General features: G+C 36.1%; 1 long non-coding RNA gene across 2 annotated transcripts in view; it reads left to right on the forward strand.

Annotated features, from left to right (window-relative positions):
- Window positions 1–6,840: 6,840 nt before the first annotated feature.
- Window positions 6,841–20,124, forward strand: part of LOC110354916 (uncharacterized) — a 95,091-nt gene continuing 81,807 nt past the window's right edge. For both annotated transcript variants that reach the window (XR_002407166.2, XR_002407168.2), the window contains exon 1: window positions 6,841–6,947. This is a non-coding gene — a long non-coding RNA (uncharacterized LOC110354916). The remainder of the gene's footprint in view (window positions 6,948–20,124) is intronic.

The raw sequence follows: 20,124 nt of genomic DNA on the forward strand, positions 1-20,124 counted from the left end.
TGTATTCTATAAGTGACATATTAATACAAAATTCATTTTCCCTAATAGTAACTTGTGTTGGACATGACTTGTTTTCAGTAACATTATTTTCGTTGTTATCTACTAATTTCTAACAAATCTTAAAGAAAGCAGGCTCACTAAACAGTGTCTGCATGTAAATCTCAATCTTGAACTCCTTACTTCAGCAGAAATCCAAACCCATCTGCCTGAGGTTGGAATGAATAACGTCTCCAGTCTAATGCACTTGGTAATTTTATCTCTGCCTGCTGAAAAACATGTACAAAAATAAAAAGCTTTTAATGACCCATCACTTATTACCAGAAATATGGAGATAGAAAACAAACACTATTTATTATTACCATAACAGAAATATCGCCCAGAACCACCCTTGAGATGTTTAGGAGGCCATGATTATAAAAAGGCACAACAAAATTTAACTAGAGAAAGAGAAATATGTGTTAAGTGGGTAATGTAGTTACATCTTTTTGGTTCTAGATGCATGAGATCTTCCTGTACATGTTATTCAGTTAATTTACAAACACTGAAATTTTTATTTAGTGCTCGCAAATGAATACCCTGCATATACAAATCCACAAGTTTTATTTTAATTTTTGTAAATCGCATGCAATAGCCCTTCAGGGTTTTCATTAATCTTCAGCAGGGTGTTTTAACTACCTTCCTAAAAACTTCTGGCACAGTGAAAAGTATGGAAGTGGTGCCAGGTACTGCAGTACCCAGTCCCCAAGCACCTGATACAAGAGACGTCACACGTGTGTTTGAAGGAGTTGGAATCTGAACGGCAGAATTCTCCATTACCAATGATGAAGGACCTGGGATGAAGTAAGAAGCTACTCCAAACTACTCCGATATTGCTCAGAGGATGTGGGCTCATTTACTTTGTCTTTTGGATAACTCAATCGGTTGTCAATATTTCACATATCCTTTGACGTGCATATTAATTTTAATAACACTTGACATTAGCATGGATGATAATACTTCCATGTTAAATGATCCAGCTTTATTTTTAAATATTCCTTTTTTTTGTAATTTGCTTAACTAAATAATTTCTTACAAGTGTAATTCAAATAAAAGATGTTGTATCACATTAGTGGACATATTATTTATCATCTATATTATGAAAAATAATGAAAGTAGATATAGTTAGTCAATCCAAGATTAAATTTTTATCGCTAACAATGAGATGCTCAAGCTAGCAAATAGTGACCGATTGTTTAATGCGATTGGTATCACTTCAGTACATGGTATTTTTTCATATTATTTAAAATGTGCCAAATCAAAGCATTTGCACCCATAGTAAATCACTAACTGTGGCACCATCACAGCCTTGCTCTTGGATTTTTTTTGTTTTCTGATTACCTGTTGAATAACCTTGTTTCTGTTTTACAATTTAAGTAATAAAGGTCCATGAAATTTCCATGTCTTTCTGTCCTTAGCATTCCTCCTGTGAGATTCTAAAACGTGAGTGCTATCAAAGCCATATTTGGAAAGCATTTGGGCATATGAACATGCAGGTAGGTACAGAATGTGATTTTTCAGATTCTGGGCAGTATTTTCTCTCTATTGGGAGTGAAAATGCTGGAAACTTTGATGAGGAAGTCATCACTTTGCAGAATTACTTACTCATTAAGAAAAGCCTTCCTCATGACTCCTGATGCCATTTGTTTTGCCTGGTTTAGAAAATAATTACACATGCTGAGCTCGGATCCCAGTACAAATCAATACTGAAGTTGCTGAAGCTTGGCTGATCTTTACCAGCTGAGGATTTGTTTCACTAAACATGAACTCTTATTGCTGTTCTTACAATTGTGTATCTCCTGCCCCTTGTTCAGATCTCAATTGACAGGTTCAGTGCAAAGTGGCTCAGAGCAGTCACTGATAACATGAGTGGACTCTGAGTAATAGAGCACTTAAACTGACAGCTGACTTCGCGGGGCCAAACTGAACAGGAGGGGCATGAAGAGATACTGATCGTAGACTTTATAGGTAGACATGATAAAAATAATTGATACTTGTATTTGCTGTGGGTTTGCAGTAGCACTAATAGACTTAAACTTATAAAATACCTTACAGGGTTGTCTTGAAGCCTGTGTACTGCATAATCATAGGCAGTTCATTAATTCTTAAGGTATTATAAACATTATATTATAAGTATTTACCAATCCAGGTACAAATGACACAGTCATCCCTCACCTTTCTGGGCAGAGATTCTGGAAGAAGAAAACAGTTTTAGTGGAGCAAGAAAAATACGTTTCTTTCATAATGCAGAATTTTGTACAGCTGTGATATACAGGGGACCTCAACCTCTCTCCCGTTACCCTGTTGTTGCCAGCCAAGGAGATGACCCTTCTCTGTTTTTAATGAGAAAAGTAGCTTATGCTTTGCATGTGTTTTGTTTTTCCTTTTTTTGCCCTACGTTGTGTTCATTTACCATTCCCTCACCCAACTCCTGTACAAGTGTCACTTCCATGATGAGTTTTCCTGGAGAATGAGGAGTAAAATGTGTAGGCCCTCTGTAGCACAATGAAAGCACGCATTTTTTTCAACTTATGCGTACGTAAGCCTTCCTTTGTGAATAAGACTCATAGGGTCAGATAATGTTTAAAGGGAAAGGCTTTATGTCTCTCAGGCCTGCATGTTTCCACATGGATGCTTCTACACACACACAGATTGAATTATGAACAGACCTATTAATGCTGGGATCACAAAAGGTCAAGTTTTGTCTTCTTTTACCTCTATTCAGAATTGCTTTTGAAAGGAGGGAAAAAAGGGATTTGGAGAAAAAAAAAAAAAAGATTCATGATGAAGAATTTTACAGGTTTTGGGGTTTTTTTCTGTCCTTTTGCAACATCTGGGAGCTGGAAAAAAAAATCTTCTTATGTAAAATAGTATTGTATAACGAGATTTTAATATATCTCACTTGGGTCACTTGTAGGGCTACCCTATGGAATGACCTGCTACCTAAGGAACAAAAACACTAAAAAGGAACTTGAGCAAAATTTTCCTGCTACTATAGTGGATATGTTTAACTCAAGAAAAATCATAAAAATATTATATGAAAAAACTTTTTTTTTTTTTTTTAAATAATAAATAGAGGTCTAGACCCTAAAATACTTTCTCACGAAAATCTTACATTGAAGTTGAACTAATGCTTCAGAACCTTCAGAGTATTAATTTGAAAAGTTATATTAAACTTGTACATAGAAATGGATGTTACAAAGTACTCTGCCAGATCCTACCATATGTATTATTTAGATTATTTTCACCAATATCTTTTCAAGAGGAAAATCAAATCACATTGTTGAAGACTTTTTACTGCTGTATTTTCATGTTCTATATCCAGCTATGCAGACTCATGAAATCACTCTCAGACCTAGAAATATTTTCTGCTATATTTTCTACAGAAAACATGGTTGACAAACACAGAACTGAGACTGAAATAATACTTTTAAGATGCCAAAAGGCTAACATTATACCCTAAAGCTCTACATTACATTTGGTCTCTTTTTATGTTTATATGTTTGTATGTGTGCATGACGGAGAGCAAATACTTGCAAATATGAATCTCAAAAGTACACTACTGCTCACTTTTTGTAATGCTAAAAATGTGTTACTATGTCTTCATGCTTTGTTTGTATTGGCAAAAAATGGTACAAGATATCCTGAAGTAGAAAAATGCACAAGTGATACTGAATTTTTAAATTGATTAGGGCTTGTCATTAGTCATGCAGGTTCAGAGAAACCTAAGCAAGCCAAAGAATTAGTAATTATGATAAAGAATTAAATGCATTAATAGCAAACGTGATACATACTGGAAAGAATAATTGGTGTTTTTAATATAATTTAAAAATTGCTGATTCTAAAATTGACTGTTACCGCTCAATAAAATCATCTAGTAATCCCTATAGGCTGGATTAAATGAGAGCTATTACAGGAAATCAACTCTGATGTTGTATAAAATCAGGAAAGAAAATGATAGCAAAATATTTTAATGCTCTTATCTAAATGGCACCATCTGAATTTCATACATATTTTCGCAGGAATAGGAAAGTAAGATACAGTAAAAATACAAATGGCTTGAAGATTTGTTTTCAAAAAGACTACAAATATTTTATTTATAGTAAAAATGGAAAGTCTGTAGCTCAACTAGGATGTAAGTTATAACTTGCATAAAATAGAAATTCCAGATGAGATTCAACAAAAATAAGGCTCATTATATTTTTTCTTCTATGTACTTAATGAAATTCCAGAACTCACTTTTGCAAGATACCATTGATTACTGTATCTTTGATGTTTGAAACAAGCGAAAACAAACACATAATTGTTCTACTGCTTCAGAAAATCAAAGTTTGCATAATATGGGGAAAAAATGTGTAGTAAGTCATTGACTTAGTAGGGCTGATACTTCCGTGAAGAATGTTTTGCGTCTCTGTAGTAAGGGTCAATGCCAGAGACCCAGCTGGACTGGACTGGATTGAGTGGTATGTGGCAAAGTTCATACACTTTTTTAATATACAGAAATCTGTAGGCCTTCTTTTTCATACCTGAAGTCTTTTATCAGTAACGGAATAGAATAAGACATATAATGATCTAGAAATAAAGAAGCATAATCTGTATTTGAGCTGTTGGATAACCTTTCCCCTTCAATGTATGTCCTTCAAACAAAAAGCAGAATAAATAAAACTGAAAAATCTCATACAATTTAGAACTTCATGGTTGCCTTGATAGTGTGAATATGGGCTTCTGTATGTACATACATACTCTACAGTAAAACAGAATAAGAAAATCATGTGATTGCCCATGCAATACAAAGCTATAACTCTTTAATTGCCATGCACAATCTGTCCTGGTTATTTCTTTTAAGCCATTAAAACTAACAGTATATGTAATCTAATTTTCTTTAAGTTAGATGCACAATTACATACGTGTCAAGGGTTTAGATCGTGGGGTGACAATAAAACCCTGGCAGATGTGTTGTTAAACTCCTCTCCTCCCCACTTCCCCTCCCTCTCCCCACTTCCCACTAAGGACAGGCAATCAGGAGGGAAAGAATGACAGAGAGAAGAGAGTTGGAAAAAATTAAAGATGTTTTACTAATGCTACTAATAAGAATAGAGAAAATAATACAAAATGTACAAAACCAATCTTGAAAGTCTCAGCAACTGCAGAGCCGGCACCCAAAGTCCTGGACTGGACTCTGAAGCCAACTGGAGCTGGATTCAGTCTGTTACTAGGCCTCAGTTTGCAGGAGCGACTAGCAAGGTCCTCTCCTAATGTGGGCCATAAGCAGAATGGAAAAGGGAAAAGCAAAGGGAAAAAGGGATGAGATCCTCATGATCTCCCACTTTTATATGAAGTATTCACGTGAATGGAATGTTATACACAGTTGGTCGGTTTCTTGGTCACTTGTTTCTTGTCACCCCTCTCGCGAGATGTCCATCCATGCTTATCAATAAGTTTGCATTCCATTGCTCGGTTTACCAAAACATGTGTCTGGTTCTCCAGGAAAATGCAGCTAATATGAAGGTCTTAGCTGACAGGCAAAATTCACTGAAAGAGAAACTTGTTTTTTAACAAAACCAGGACAATATGAAAAATGAATCTGGGAACACAAATGGGGACCACTGGAGGCATTAGCTCAAACATACTGTGGTCCCAGTATTTTATTTGTGCTTGTAAGTGTAAAGCTTACATTTTCGAGTAAGATACAAAGCTTGATATTTCCATAATGAAAAATAACGCCATCATTGTAGCCATCATTTAAATTACATAACTGGTCTATGGGTGGTGAGACTTTGCAATTCAGAAACGTGAAAATTCTGAAACCAAAAGGGTTGAGAGAGTTTGAGATGGCTTTTTGGAAGTATGCCTCTTTCGAGCATCCTGCTCATTTTAGCCATTTCTGAACGCTAATTTCATTAGCATTTCTTAATGGTTTATGAAATTTAACAGTATGATGGTGATGACCTATTTTTAACGGGTCCAATAGTGTGAATTTTAAACTGTAACTACACTCTTACTCTGTTTGTCCAATATACGCATTTCAACACTGGAAAGGCTCCCTTTATTTTTTTAAAAGGACATGTAAGGATAGTCTTGATTTTTGAATGCATGGCAGGGATGTTTTTTACTTTATTTAGACTTCTTTGGTTTGACACATTCTCTTGTCTTTCCCAAATTAATAAAGAATAAAAGTCTGGTTCTAATAGTAATGAAAATATGGCATGAAAGATGTGTAAACATATTGAAATTATCTTAATGAAAGCTGGAAGAATATGTGCTAAATATATTCAAAGAAACATGTATAGTTAATAAATATAACTTCTTTTGGAGTTAAAGAATTACTTAGTCCTTTTTTTTTTTAATATAGGCCATAGGTTTGTGAGTATGGAATTTGTAGATTACAAATTATGGAAATAATGTATGTGTTGTTTAAGATAATTTTAAGTGTATAATTACTGGTGTTTTGTGTGGTTGTCTACTGAATGCAAAATAAAGTGGGAGAAAAACTCTATTTATTCCTTGCATTTCCCACTCTTGTATGTGGTTCTGCCTCTTTTTCACTAGAGGCATAAAAACATACCTATATTAGAAATAGGTTGATATGTAGAAGTTACACATATGTATTATATGTCCTGTCCAAGTTGGAAGAGTAAAAACCCCATATTTTCTAAAGGTTTATGAGGAAAATTCTGGTAGGAGTGATATCACCTTCAGCTCTTCACCTGTTGTAATTTAACCGTGCAGGTGAGAACACTGATTGACAAATTACAAGCAGCTGTGCAAAGCTATAGAGGTCATTGCTCTAAACTTCCTCCACAACCACAAAGCAGGAGCAGTGATGTCTTTTCTATCTGTGTATATATAAATATAAAAAGAAGAGCTTCCTACAAACAGAGGTTCATTGTAGGATCTGTATATGAAGCAAGGTATGTTTCAAAAGTGGGGTTTTTTGGTGTGTTTTTTAAATATGTATTAATACCTTGATTTAAAAAAAAATCTTGGCTTCTACTTGATAATATTGTGTATATCTCTGAATTCTGAGGTATATTTGTTCCAAGGAGTGTGTTTCTCATCATTTGGAGGAGGGTGCTTAGTGATGATTTCTAGTAGTTTTTAAGTTGTTAAAATAAGTAGAAGTTACCAATTTATTTCACGAATTAGTTTTGAAAGTCAGTGAGCAGAACATGTATGCATTTAAACTCCCTTACTGAAAGCTAAATTGTCTGAAATTAAACTGCACTTCCTAGTAGTTTTTTCTGGAATGTTAAAAACCTTAACAGAATTGTTTGAAGATCTATAGTATTCATGAGAACGGATATTTATAAACTCAGGAAAACACGCTTTAAGTTGCGACTGTGTTCTAAGGTATGCTTGATGTTACCTTAACAGGCAAATATTCAAAGAAATTCTGATCAGTAGCATATCCACTTTGGATGTGGATATGGACGTCCACTCAGACCTAGTAGATAGCCATGTGAGAACCAAAATAATTCAGAATTATTTTTACACAGTAAAGTTTGCTTTACAGCACCTACAAGAGTGTTAGGTACCTCTTAAAGAGTCTAACAAGTTCAAATGAAGACAACAGGAGAATGTTGCTGATTTTGTTCAGTTTGGGTCAACTTCACGAACAGCTTGGAAACATGTTTGGAACTTGCTGTTTTCACTTTTTTTTTCAGCTTAGCCTGTCCTTGTCTTTCAACAATTTTGTTGTTATAGTGATAATTCTAAATCTTGTTTCTTGGTCTCTGTTACATTAGCAGTGTAGCTGATGTCTTCTTTCTCTTTCTTTGCTCTTTGTCAGAAGGAAATTGGATGGATGTCTAATTTTCAGATATCTTTTGTTTGTACTGAGTACTGTGGGTCTGTTATATATCTACAGGAAACATCTAGAATTTGTTGTTACCGCTAAGAAATTAACTTTCCATATGGTCTACCTTTTCTAGGAAAGCCTAGTTCTAAAACCAGAATTTTTCCTTTTTGTATTATGGCGTTTTTCTGTATTATAAGCAGTGGTAATTTCAGAGTTTGCTTTGGAAAAAAAAAAATCTTAATATATTTAATTTATTCACCACAGAAGAAAACAAGTCTTATGCAGTTCAAATTGTGCTGGTGTCACTTTACAACTGTTCTAGCAAAGTCTCTAGAAAGTATGTATAGCTCAGTTGTACAGCAGTGAGGAGACATTACATAGACTGATATTCAATACTAAACATTCAGGAAATTAAGAATACCTCTTTATTTCTTACCATGATACCCTGTTCAAGCTGGATAAGGAGTGAAATATAATGTGAGGTTAATTAATTAAAATCTATCACAGTTGGTGGCATGTGGTGGTTTTGTTTGGTGGTTTGGGTTTTGTTGGTTGGTTGGTTTGGTGCTGTGTGTGTGTTTTGTTTGGGTTTTTTGGTTTTGCTTGTTTTTTGTGTGGTATGGTTGGTTGATTTTTTTTTTTCTCCCATATTCTGGATGTGAGAAACTTTTAAGTGAGCATAAGGAAATCTGTGATTGTATCTGTCAGGATTATCCTGAGAACAATCAGCTTTGAGGTCTAGAGCCTCCAGATGTTGCAAGTTATCTCATTATTTAGTTTACTTTAGTAACTAGTGATTGAATTCACTAGTGATTCAATCAGTTTAGTGATTGAACATGGTACCTACATAGCAACACAGATGTGGGAATTAGACCTATACTTTCCTATTTGGATATTTGTTACAACTAAACCAAATCCATAGTAGCACTTTGCTCTCCAGACACATTCAAAGTGAATTACTGGCTGAAACTAAAATACTTGCCTGTCAATATGCACATATATAGTTAACTTTCATGTTTTCCTGAACTGATCAGTGAGAAAGTAATTTTGACTTTGCATCATTCTGGCTTATGCTATTCAAATATCCTGATTTTTCTGCAGCTGTCCCTAATGTCTATGGTCTGACCAGGCAAGAATCAGGGCACCTGTGACCTCAGGAACTGCAGCGCTTCTGAATACGGAGGGTTGGTGGGGCTCTGGGTGTGGCTGGAGCCAAGTGACAAGTCTGAGTTTGTTGTTTGTTTTGTTTCTTTTTTGTGTTTGGGTGTGTTTTTTTTTTTAATGACAATATTTGAAATTCTAGAGGTTTTAAAGCAGCTTTACAGAATCACAGAATGGTTGTGGTTGGAAGGGACCTCTGGAGATCACCCAGTCCAACCCACCTACTAAAGCAGGTTCATCGGAGCAGATCACACAGGAATGTGTCCAGATGGGTTTGAATGTCTCCAGAGGAGACTCCACAGCCTCTCCAGGCAGCCTGTTCCAGGGCTCTGGCACCCTCAAAGTAAAGAAGTTTCTCCTCATGTTTAAATGGAATCTCCTGTGCTTCAGTCTGTGCCCATTGCCCCTCATCCTGTTATTGGGCACCACTGGAAAGAGTCTGGTCCCTCCTCTTGACACCCACCCTTGAGATATTTATAAACATTGATAACATCATCTCTCAGCCTTCTCTTCTCTTTAGGTGTTTTGGGTTTTCCGTTTCCTTAAATTTCCTTTCTTGGGTGAGTCATAGCATGGCTACTGAAGACAAGCTTGTTCCACCTCCTTGTGTGGTGGAACTGTATTCTCCTTGTGTGGTGGAACTGTATTCTCCTTGTGTGGTGGAACTGTATTCTCCTTGTGTGGTGGAACTGTATTCTCCTTGTGTGGTGGAACTGTATTCCACGTGTCTTGTAGGTAGGCGTATTATCATACCACAGTTGTATGCTTTCAGTCAGTTGGCTTTGGTCTTCTCAAGCTTTGGTATTGTTCCTAAATAGTTGAAATAAAACATTTTTAGCACTACCTAGATATTTTTACTTTTGATTAAGTTATGATTGTGGGTTAGAAAAAACATTTCTGTAACTTGAAGTACATCAACAATTCACTGAAAATAATTTATTTTTGTGACATTAAGAGCAATACTTGCTTGTTAGCATGTATTGGAATCTTAGGTATCTATCACAAAGATAGTTGTCATCTTGTATAAGTCACTTAAAAAAAAAAGCTTTCAGTTCTCTTTAGAATTTGTGATGACTGTTGTCTTTAGTGTATCTCTGTGATACATCTGGACTGAGAGTGCAGTGAACATCCTTATGGAAGCTTTAACACTGTCTGACAAAAGCTATGTTGTGCAGAGGAGTACTTGTTTTAGTTTTCATCACCAAACTACAAAAGGAGAGTAATTGTCAGCAGGCAGAAACTTTTTCTTTTTTTTGTGTTTCTGTGAACCATTTTAGTCTTCAGTAGACTTGATGGTGGGGTTTTCTTATTGATCATTTGAAGCAATGCTTTTGAACTTTTTTTTTTTAAGGATTGTGCTCTCATGACTATTTATGATATATACATTGTAATTTGCTGAAATATGTTTTCACGTTATACCTAAGAATCCCAGATTGAATCAAATATATTCCACACATACTTCAGCACTGCACTTCCTAACTAATTCATAGATCACAATAGGACCCTGATATTGACTTTACTACATGCAGGAATAGGGCTTGAATAGCTTTTGATTGAAACATCATGTTTAAGCTCATGCTGAATTAAAATGTAAGTCAAATATATTTCAGATATAAAAATGTATTCCGAGAGACTTGTATGTTGTAACAATCAGCCTTGATATGTAGATTTTTCAACACTTTTATCTGATGAGAATTTTTTTCACTGCCTTCATAGAAATTGAGAATATTTCCTTACAAGTGCAATAGAAAGACTATTCATGTGGTCAAGAGTTTAATTTAAAAAAAAATGCACAGGACGAAGTGTTGTTGCTCATAGAGCTGAGTTGCAAAGTGAGATGCTCTTTATTTTAGGTGCAATTTTGACCCCAATCTTTTTATTTTATTGTTCTCTGGTTCATGGTTATTTCTTATTACATTACAAAATAGCTGCAAGGTTAAAAGTTTGTTTCATTGTGCATTCCCCCACTTTCCCTTCCAGTACCCAGTAAATACTTGTCTAAGCACTTCCACAATGCTGACACATCTGGCTATCCATCTTAAATTGCCATTGAATCAAGCATTGTATATGTGCAGACTGACTCTTAATTAAATCATATATAACCAAACCATACTGTAGGTAAAGAAGCATGTTCCATGGTTTTTAAAAAATAAAGGTGACTGACGTGAATGGAGAGTGTACCACACAATGCATTCTTGTAATAAGTGCTGTGCAGCACTATTTGCTTTAATCCTTCGGTGTCTGCACTCACAGGTTGAATTATTTTGAAGTGCCTGTGCTTACTTCTGTAGAATGCCAAGATATTACATCATACGTCCACAGGGAATTTAGGTCTGGGTTTGTAGACTAAGGTTGTTTAGCTCTGGTTTGCATACAAAACATTTTCTTTTGTATGACATTAAAAGATAGCATTTCTGCATGTTTGCGGCTATAACTAAAAATGATGCATTTTGGTGTATTCTGCTGTTTTAGGTGAATTCCAAATACCCAGCTGCCACTTGATAGTATAGTGACAAAATTTTTAAGCTGTTTGTGTAGCGAGGTTTGCGCTGGTTATCTGACACTTTTCATCAAAAGATGGTGTTGTTTCATCTATGCAATTATGCACTGACTGTGCATTTGGATTAGTGTTTCTCACCAAGGGCCTGATTCTCCTCATACAGATAAAAATTTCAACTTGGAGCAAATAGCTGAAAGAATCTAAACTTTCAGTTAAAAGCAGAGTTCAGTTTTTCAAATTTATTTCTTGTTACACAGATCAAACATGGATATGCATATATAAATGCCTGTGTATTTGTGTATGGTATGTATGTATTTAAAACAACAAACAAATTGTCTACATACCATTTTCACAATTGTCAGTTCTTAAGAACTGCCACGTTGGAAGTTTGTAAACTGCTCTTCAGGCTTCAGTTTTCACTTTATTCTTCAGAGAGAACTTCAGGGATAAACTTCATGGATGGTCTATGTGTCTGTTTTGAGATGGATTGCATCAAATATGGAAAATGTGGCACCAGTTCTAGGTAACTTCAGTGTCCTTGCAGCACCAAGAGTTGAATAAAGATCCATGAGAACTGGAAGCCATAAAGGGCGGCTTCTGTGTTTGTCATGACTAGGTGATCTGGTTTACTTGAGCTGATTAAAGTTGTGGGGGTTTTTGTTTTGTTTTCGTGTTTGTTTTTTTTTTTTTTTTTAAATAGATAAAACATTAATTCTGAGACTTTGGTCTTTAGTTGTGTTTCATATACAGACCTTTTTTAGGGAACTATCCCAATCTGACCCTTTAATGGGTTTTACTTTAAACCATTTTATTCTGTAAGAATGGGATTAAGAACGTGGCTATGCTCTGGATTTGGGAAGCTCTAAAGACTGCATTAAGTATTTAAATTTTCTTTGGAATCAAAAAGGACACTGAAAATATCTGGGTATTTTTTGTACTACGCAGTCATTAAAAAATACAGAAAATAGTCTAAATCTTTTCTGAATAGATTAAAATCTGTTGAGCAGCAAACATTCATGTCTACCAAATTTTTGTTCTTCCCAGACACTGTAATATGAAAATACAGATGTAGAAAGGAAAGTTAAATAGGTGGGAATTAACAAATACTTTCCCTCTCCTAAAAGAATGATTTTATCAACTTAAATGAGAGGGGTTTTAGAGTTCTCTGTATTGTAGCAATGACAGAGTCATATTTGACTCAAGTGGTTTGCTTCCAGCTCTCCAAAAGTCCTCTGTACCTGAGAACTCATCTTTGCATTTGTTATCCAAAGGGCAGTAAAGCACAGGTTCATCTTCCTTGCCTTCCCTCCATCTTGGCAGTTATTATATCTGTTTGTCTGTGCCTGAGTGAGAAGTAGTTTCTGCTATAATGTAGGAAATGGGAACTGCTCAGTCTCTTGGTGTAACACCTGCTGTGAGACCTGGTTTAGTGGTTTAGTCACTTGGTTTAGTGGTGCTGGAGGGAACTAGGGTGGGCCCTGTGTGTTGTCCAGCAACATCACCTATTGATTTGGGTTTGGCAGCTGGCATGAGCTTCCTGCTGATCCAGAGATCCTTCATTCTACTGTGCTACAGCATCTCAAAGCAAAGTAGTGATACTTGAGGCAATATAAATAGCGTTTTCTTAATTTCAGAAAAGCCAATGACCATACACTCAGCCTTTTGGAAAGATTTCTTTAGAAGTGTCTTGCCTTGGGCTTTTTTTAATGTTATCTCTAGCTGTAATAATTAATTCCTCTGCCTTCTTATGTGTATATCTATTGTTCTGTTTATCCTGTTGTAGGAGACTGTAGCAACACATTCTTTCCATGACTTAGACAAATGATGAAAAAGATATCTTCCAATTAACATTTAGTTTATCAGATCAGTGATCTTTGTTTTAACTGTTTTTAACAGTAGGTTGTAAAGTATGAACTGTTGTTACTTTCTCTGTTAAGACCTGTTTGCTGAGATCCAAGCCTGTGACTTGCGCCTTTGTGGCCCTTTATTCCTTTAAGGGTTAAAGTATTGGATCAAAGGGGAAGTTCTTTCCACCGTGCCAGACATTAAGAACTTCTGTTGGCATTGCTTAGGTGTTTTGAAGGGGATTGCCTTCTGAAGTTCACTTAACACTGTCTTATCGAGCCTGTTGTGGTGCTGGCCACCTGCCACTTTCCACCATCCACAGGTTGCAAAGCACAGGGTGAGGGACCCTTTTATCAAAACTAAATTTGTTGTGAGAGGAAAGTTTCTTTGCGGTCTCAGAAAAGAGGGCTGTCCTTCTTATTTTCTCCTTAGAAGGTATCAGGTTTGGGTAGTATGGGCAGTATCTTCCCTCAGGAGGTGATTCTTTGGATCATTTTGTCTCAGTTGCAGAAGATCCTGGATGAGGACAGACTTAAGGCTCAACATGCTTGTTGCTTTTCAGCCAGAGCCCTTTCAAACTGTGTAAGACATGTGAAGAACTACTGTGACATGGTTATGATTCTCTTCTGTGAAGTGATATAAAATAAAGTCACCCTTGCTGTCCTCACAGTGTGCTGACATCTGAAATGTCATATTTCCTGTTTTCATACCTTTTTTAAAAAAGTGGAAGGGGGCATAAAGAGGCAGTTATGGAAGTTGCTTCTGTATGCAGTAGTAATCGACATGACTTACTACAGACTACATGGAACTGACCTCGTGGGAGATCCTTACCCACAGAACACATAAAAAGGTTGTAGTGTTTATATGCTGATATATGAAGCACAGAGCTCATATAGAGAAAGCTCTAAATTTTGTATTGCCTTTGCATTGCTTCAGTTTTGCTGAAAACGCTGTTGTGAAGCATTTTCATATGAAAGAGAAATAGTTGCTCAGAGGCTAAAATAGAAAGTACAGGACTTAACATTCACAAAATATCTGATAGATTTAAGGAGCATTAGGCTTTATGTAGCTGAGATACTTCAGAAAATTCTATTTAAGACTATGAACAGCAATGGACTATGTCCATCTTATAAACGAGAAACCCCTGTATATTTGGTATTTTTCATACAGTAGCGTAGTACTTTTTAAGTGCAGATTTTAATGGCACATCAATAGTGATAGCTATGGAATTTTCAAATTCCTCCTTATTTTCTTTTAAGGCAAAAGACAGAGAAACACCAGGAGTTTTTCAGACAGTGTCTGTGTCTAGTAAGGAGGCTCTAGATAGCAAATGAGTGAATACTGATGGTCCTGCAAACACTCTAAATGCAGTTTGGTAGGTTTTACTTGATTAGCTCATGTGTGGTCCCTGGACTGAATGACTTATTTGTGATCAGGGCACATCAGATATGTTGCTGCAATGCAATGTTCTCCTTAGCTTCATGCCAAAGGAATCCCGCTCCACATTCCAAGACACCGGCATGGGAAGAATGTGGGAAGTGGGGATGGCTGGAGATCTGCCTCAGAGCTGCTTCTCTATGTCTAAATTAAAATGCTGGTGTAGATGAATCTAAAGGATTGCTGAGAGATGGTAGTTTTATTTTGTATCTTTAACTTGTGTATATTTGTTTTTCTGGTATATGAAGATGAGAAAGGCATATGGTAAGTACTGCTTTATTCATTAAAAATAACCAGGAAATTACTGAGAATCAATCCAGGGCTATTACCAAAAAAAGTAAATGACCACTTCTAATCCAGGTGTTCGATTGTTCAGAATTAAATTAAGTTTTTACTTAAAATTGGAATCTTACAGCTTTGATTGGTGACCACTAAGGTTGCCACAGGGATTGATATGTGGGGCCTTTCCTACATTGGAGGGGCAGCAATCACCATGTGCAACAGGACACTTGCCAGGTAGAGATGCACAGCTCGCTGTGCTCAGGCATTTGAGATGCCATCATGACACTGATGTGCAGGCAGAATTCCCAGAGGACGAGTGACAATAGAACTCAAGCCCTGGTACAAGCCTTTGCTGGCATTTCTACTCCATAGGTATTTAATGGACATAATGGGCTTAGCTTTTATCTATGTGACTTTGAGTGAGAGAGCAGCTGATTTATCTGCTGCCATGTTATCTTAGCTCATTCCTTACATAGCCAGCATTTTTTGTGGTGAAAACATGTAGAAACCCTCTTTATTCCTTGTCTAACCAGATGGTCATATAATATCACTTGGTTAATTAATTTGAAGTTTGTATCTGGATGAAGGTGTTTAGTTTCAAAATGACTGTTTTCTTTTGTACCCCTTCTGGCAACTGCTTTTACAAAAGTGACAAATGACTTACACTTTCTTCATAACTCTAATACTTTCTTCCAGTTTGATGGGCATATTAACTTATAGTGTAGTTCTGATAGTGCTTCTCATTCTGTAGCCCAGCTCTCGTGCACAGAGGTCTTTAAACTATAGATTGTCAATACAGTTGCAAAGTTGGTCAGACTGCAGTTTCTGTGTAAACTTCTGTATTTTCTGTAAGTAGGTGTCTTTCCTTAATTGGGAGTTATTGTTTTATTAGTAAAATAGTCCAGCTCTGGGGAAGCCTGGTAGAATCTATGAACAAGCTGATCTATGCTCAAGTATGACTACTTGAAAAATAGATTTAGTGTATCCATTAATGAATAAAAATTTGAATTATGTTGCTTGTCACTGAAACACCATCATTCATAAAAGCTACATTCATCTGCTTTGAAAGCAGCTGGTCCCATTCCTAGAGTTCTTTATTGAAAATCTCTTTACACTAGTGACATTTCCTTTTCTGAAAGTGTTTTTCAGTAGTGATAATTTCTGGCAAACCACAAAAAATTGTCCAGAATTTATTTAATTGCATTCAGAGCTACATCCAAGTTCCTGTATGAACTAGTTTTGAATGTCACTTCTATCAGTAGCTGTGCTTTATACAGCATGCTTCTCCTTCGGAGTCAGGTGTCTGTAGGAATGTTTATTTTAGCCAGGTCAGAATACTAATTCGTTACTCCAGCTGACAGCCCAGATAAACTGAAGACTTTGACATGTGAGACTTCCTACTTCAATTGTTGTGAACAAAGTACACTGAATGAGAGCTGTTTGGAGGGGAAAAATAATGTAATAAACACATACTTTAGGGTATTTGAAAGCAGCTTTTTGCTGAATTCAACAAATGTGCAATGACATCAGAATATGTAGCTGTTACTTTAAAAATGCTCTATATTTGTGATGTCTTGTACTCTTTTATTCCTTCCCCACTGAGGCTTTTTGTTTCATTCTGCTTGTTCCTTCATTTTTGTTTATGGCAGAACACTATACTCAGTACAGATCCAGACATAGAGTGTGTTGGTTGATTAGTGTCAATCTATTTCCATACCTGTTTTAAGTTTCTCCTGTTATGTGATTTAGTTCTGTAGTTTAATTTTCTTTTACTAATTAAGATTGACTACTGAGAACTCCACCATTAGTGCTATCTTTATGTCCAAAGTTCACACATGAAGAACCTGTCTGAGGTGACATAATTCCATCCACAAGTATCTTTTTATTTGTGAACAGACTAATCCAAGAACTGCTTCAAGGGGGATTATTTTGTGAAAATAAGTATTTGTCATAAATACAATATATCTAATCTGAAGTTGTTTCTTTTCTGTCAATGTTTCAGCATTGTTCAGTTTATGTTGCTGTTAGTAAAACAGCATAGGGGAAACTGTGATGCAAATAACGAAGACTCTCACTAGAGAAATTCTTAATCCTTGCTACTGTTGATATCAGTCCTACCCTATCAATACTGGAAACAGTGGAAGTCTCTTCTTGCAAGCCATTAGTGTCAGGCTTGTTTTTAAGTAGATCTGCTCAAAGTCATGTTGCATGACACACAACGTTATGTGCTGGGTTGTTACCGCTATTGATTGCCAATGGCGTCTGGGTGAACTCGGGCTGGGGACGATGATGTTAAGGTTTGTGCACTTAGACAAACCTATTTCACCCTGAACAGAAACCCAAGAGCTCCCAAATGATTATCATATCTCAGTTGAAGGGCAGTGACAAATAGCTCAGAGACTATTAAATCTTAAATTACTCTATTTTTTTGGATAAAGTACATGACTACCTCTACACTGCATACCTATGATATGAAATTGTTAAGGTATGTTTATGAATAAAAATACCTTTCATATGAAAAAAATTTAGATGCTTTAAAATGCTTTTCATCATTTTCAGGTGTTCTATTCAGAGACCAGAAAACCAGAAAGGTGGCTGTGTGCAGAGTTTAGCGCGGTGATTCCTGGGTCTCAATGTCTTCCTGATGTACAATCCTCTCCTTGGAAAGATAAGACACTTTACAGCTTTTGTGTATGAAAGAACCCACCATATTACTGCAAACTTATTTGGAGAGGAGAAAACAAACAGAAAAACCCAACAAACCGCAATACACACCACCAAACACGCTCCATTGTTTTTCAAATTATGCCTGATTTGTTCTACTTTTGTCTGCTAGATTAAACATTCCTTCATATAGGGAGTCAATGCACCACTCAATATCAATGAAACCCACATTATTTGTAGATGAATGAACCCACATTTTACTGTAGGGGTCTCTGGGGATGGAACCCCTTGTTTCTGTTCTTGAAACAACAGGGATTGCTACCTATAAGGCCTTTTGTTCCTGGAATCTGTGAGTTGATTAAAGTTCAAACAAAAGATTATTTATTTATTTCCTCTACACATAAAAGGGACATAAAACAAGTTGTAAAAATAAGAAAGGACCCCTATGATCTTATTTACACTTTGATCTTTTCTTGATGGTTTCTTGAAGTTCATGTCAGCTTCTTTACTATTCTGTATGTAACATGCTCTATCTTTGCCTGTAAATTTCCTTGCTGGTATATTCTCTTTTATTGACATACCCTTGATTTTCTCACTGTTTGCACAAGCTCTTCCTTTTTTAAAAAAACAAACAACAAAACATTTTAGTGCTTTGCATCTTCAATCCTAGACTCACAGTGGAAAAAATAAGCTTTGTCTAGCAGAGAGATAATGGGGCATTTGGTAGTCCCATACATCGTCTTGTTTGGGGGGTTATTTCTCCTCCCATATGTATCATTGATAAAATTTGTGTTTCTCCCTCTGCTTCGCCTCTTTTCTTTCATGTTGTTCAGGAATACAATAATGCATTGGTTATGTCTCTGGAGTTTTAAGTGACCTGTTAGTCATTCCAATCTTCTTTAGCTTAGGTCTTGGTGCCAATCTTGGTAAGCTGCCTGCTAGAGTTAAGGGAGCGTGATTTAATTCCCAGCTCAGTCAAGGTGTGTAGGAATTGCAGACATCTGCCCATAAGTGTTGCTTGATAAGGCTTCAGTGTTTTCTCACCCAAGGGTGCAAAAAAATTCCAGGGAGGCTCATTAGGGTGTTGGTTTCTTTTACAGCTTAAATATGATGTTCAGGACTTTAATGGTTCCAGTCTTTGGGCCTGTGGCCACCATTGGAGAGATTTTACATCATGTTGATTGAGAGCATAGAAGTAGTCTAGCTCTTAGACTAGACTGATCTTATACACTTGGGTTGTCTTGTTGTTTAGCACAAGCTATACCTATAGATAGTGTCTAGATTTCTCTCCTGCTTGTTTCCTGACTTAATTTTAACTCAAGACTACTTGGTTTTCTCCTAGCCTTGCATCTTTAAGAATTAATCTGTCCAAATCTTGACATGAGAAGGGGGATTTTTGTGGCTTCCTATTTATTAAATACTTAGTTTGTCAATGAGACATCTGTTGGGATGGTGCTCTCCTTGTCAATGTGTTACAGGATGCATTAGAGCCAGTTGTGAGTTTCCTGAAGGGGGGAACTTAAATGGTGTCAGATAAGCTCAACTGGTGGAAAGATGGGGAAGGATGAGATACAGATGTGCCTTGCATGGGTACTTCAAAGGCAAAACCTCCTCATTATTTGATTAGAAGAGTTATCAGTAATCATGACTGTGGCCTCTGTATCTATTGTGTGGCATAGATATTTCATTATTCCAATGTTTTCATTATAATCAAAATATAATTTAATATTTTTGCATGGAAATTATGTTGTGGGTTGGTTTGTTTGTTTTACACAGAAATTCATGCTACAGTCCTCCTTATTCAAGAGACTGGCTGGTTGGGTTTTAGTCTCTGTCAACAGCAATGAAATATCTAAGCTAGTTGTCTAAGCTGTTTATGTTACCCGTGGAGAGAGATATATAATGATGCAAAATGTCTTGTTTAATTCTAAATCCAGTATGAATTGCCCCAGGTAGGTGCCTGTCTCATCTTATAGATTATAGAATAATCCTGAACAACTATTATAGCTTAGAATAGATGACTTTTAAAAATCTCGTTTCTTCTAAATGAAACAAGTACTCCTTTTAATAACTGGTGGCTGAAATAGTTGTTGTGGTTACTCAAATTTAAACTGTCATGCCTCCATTCCTTCTGTAAATGTATGGAAGTGAATGTGCTATCTATAGGCTTTTATTCATCTTCTCCTGCATATATGTATATCTCTGATAGGTAAATTAGTGAGTCAACTAAACTTAGAAGCATGTTTATACAAAAACTCAGATTTCAAATAATACAATGCATTTTTTAAATATTACTGCAGACTATGGAACAATAATGTAAGATTAAGTGAACCATAAGTGTAACATCAACTACTGGAGTATTACCTTTATTTTTCCATGAGTAATCATTAGATACTTCAAA

Source organism: Columba livia, chromosome 5, assembly GCF_036013475.1.
Source record: "Columba livia isolate bColLiv1 breed racing homer chromosome 5, bColLiv1.pat.W.v2, whole genome shotgun sequence".
Taxonomy (NCBI): Eukaryota; Metazoa; Chordata; class Aves; order Columbiformes; family Columbidae; genus Columba; species Columba livia.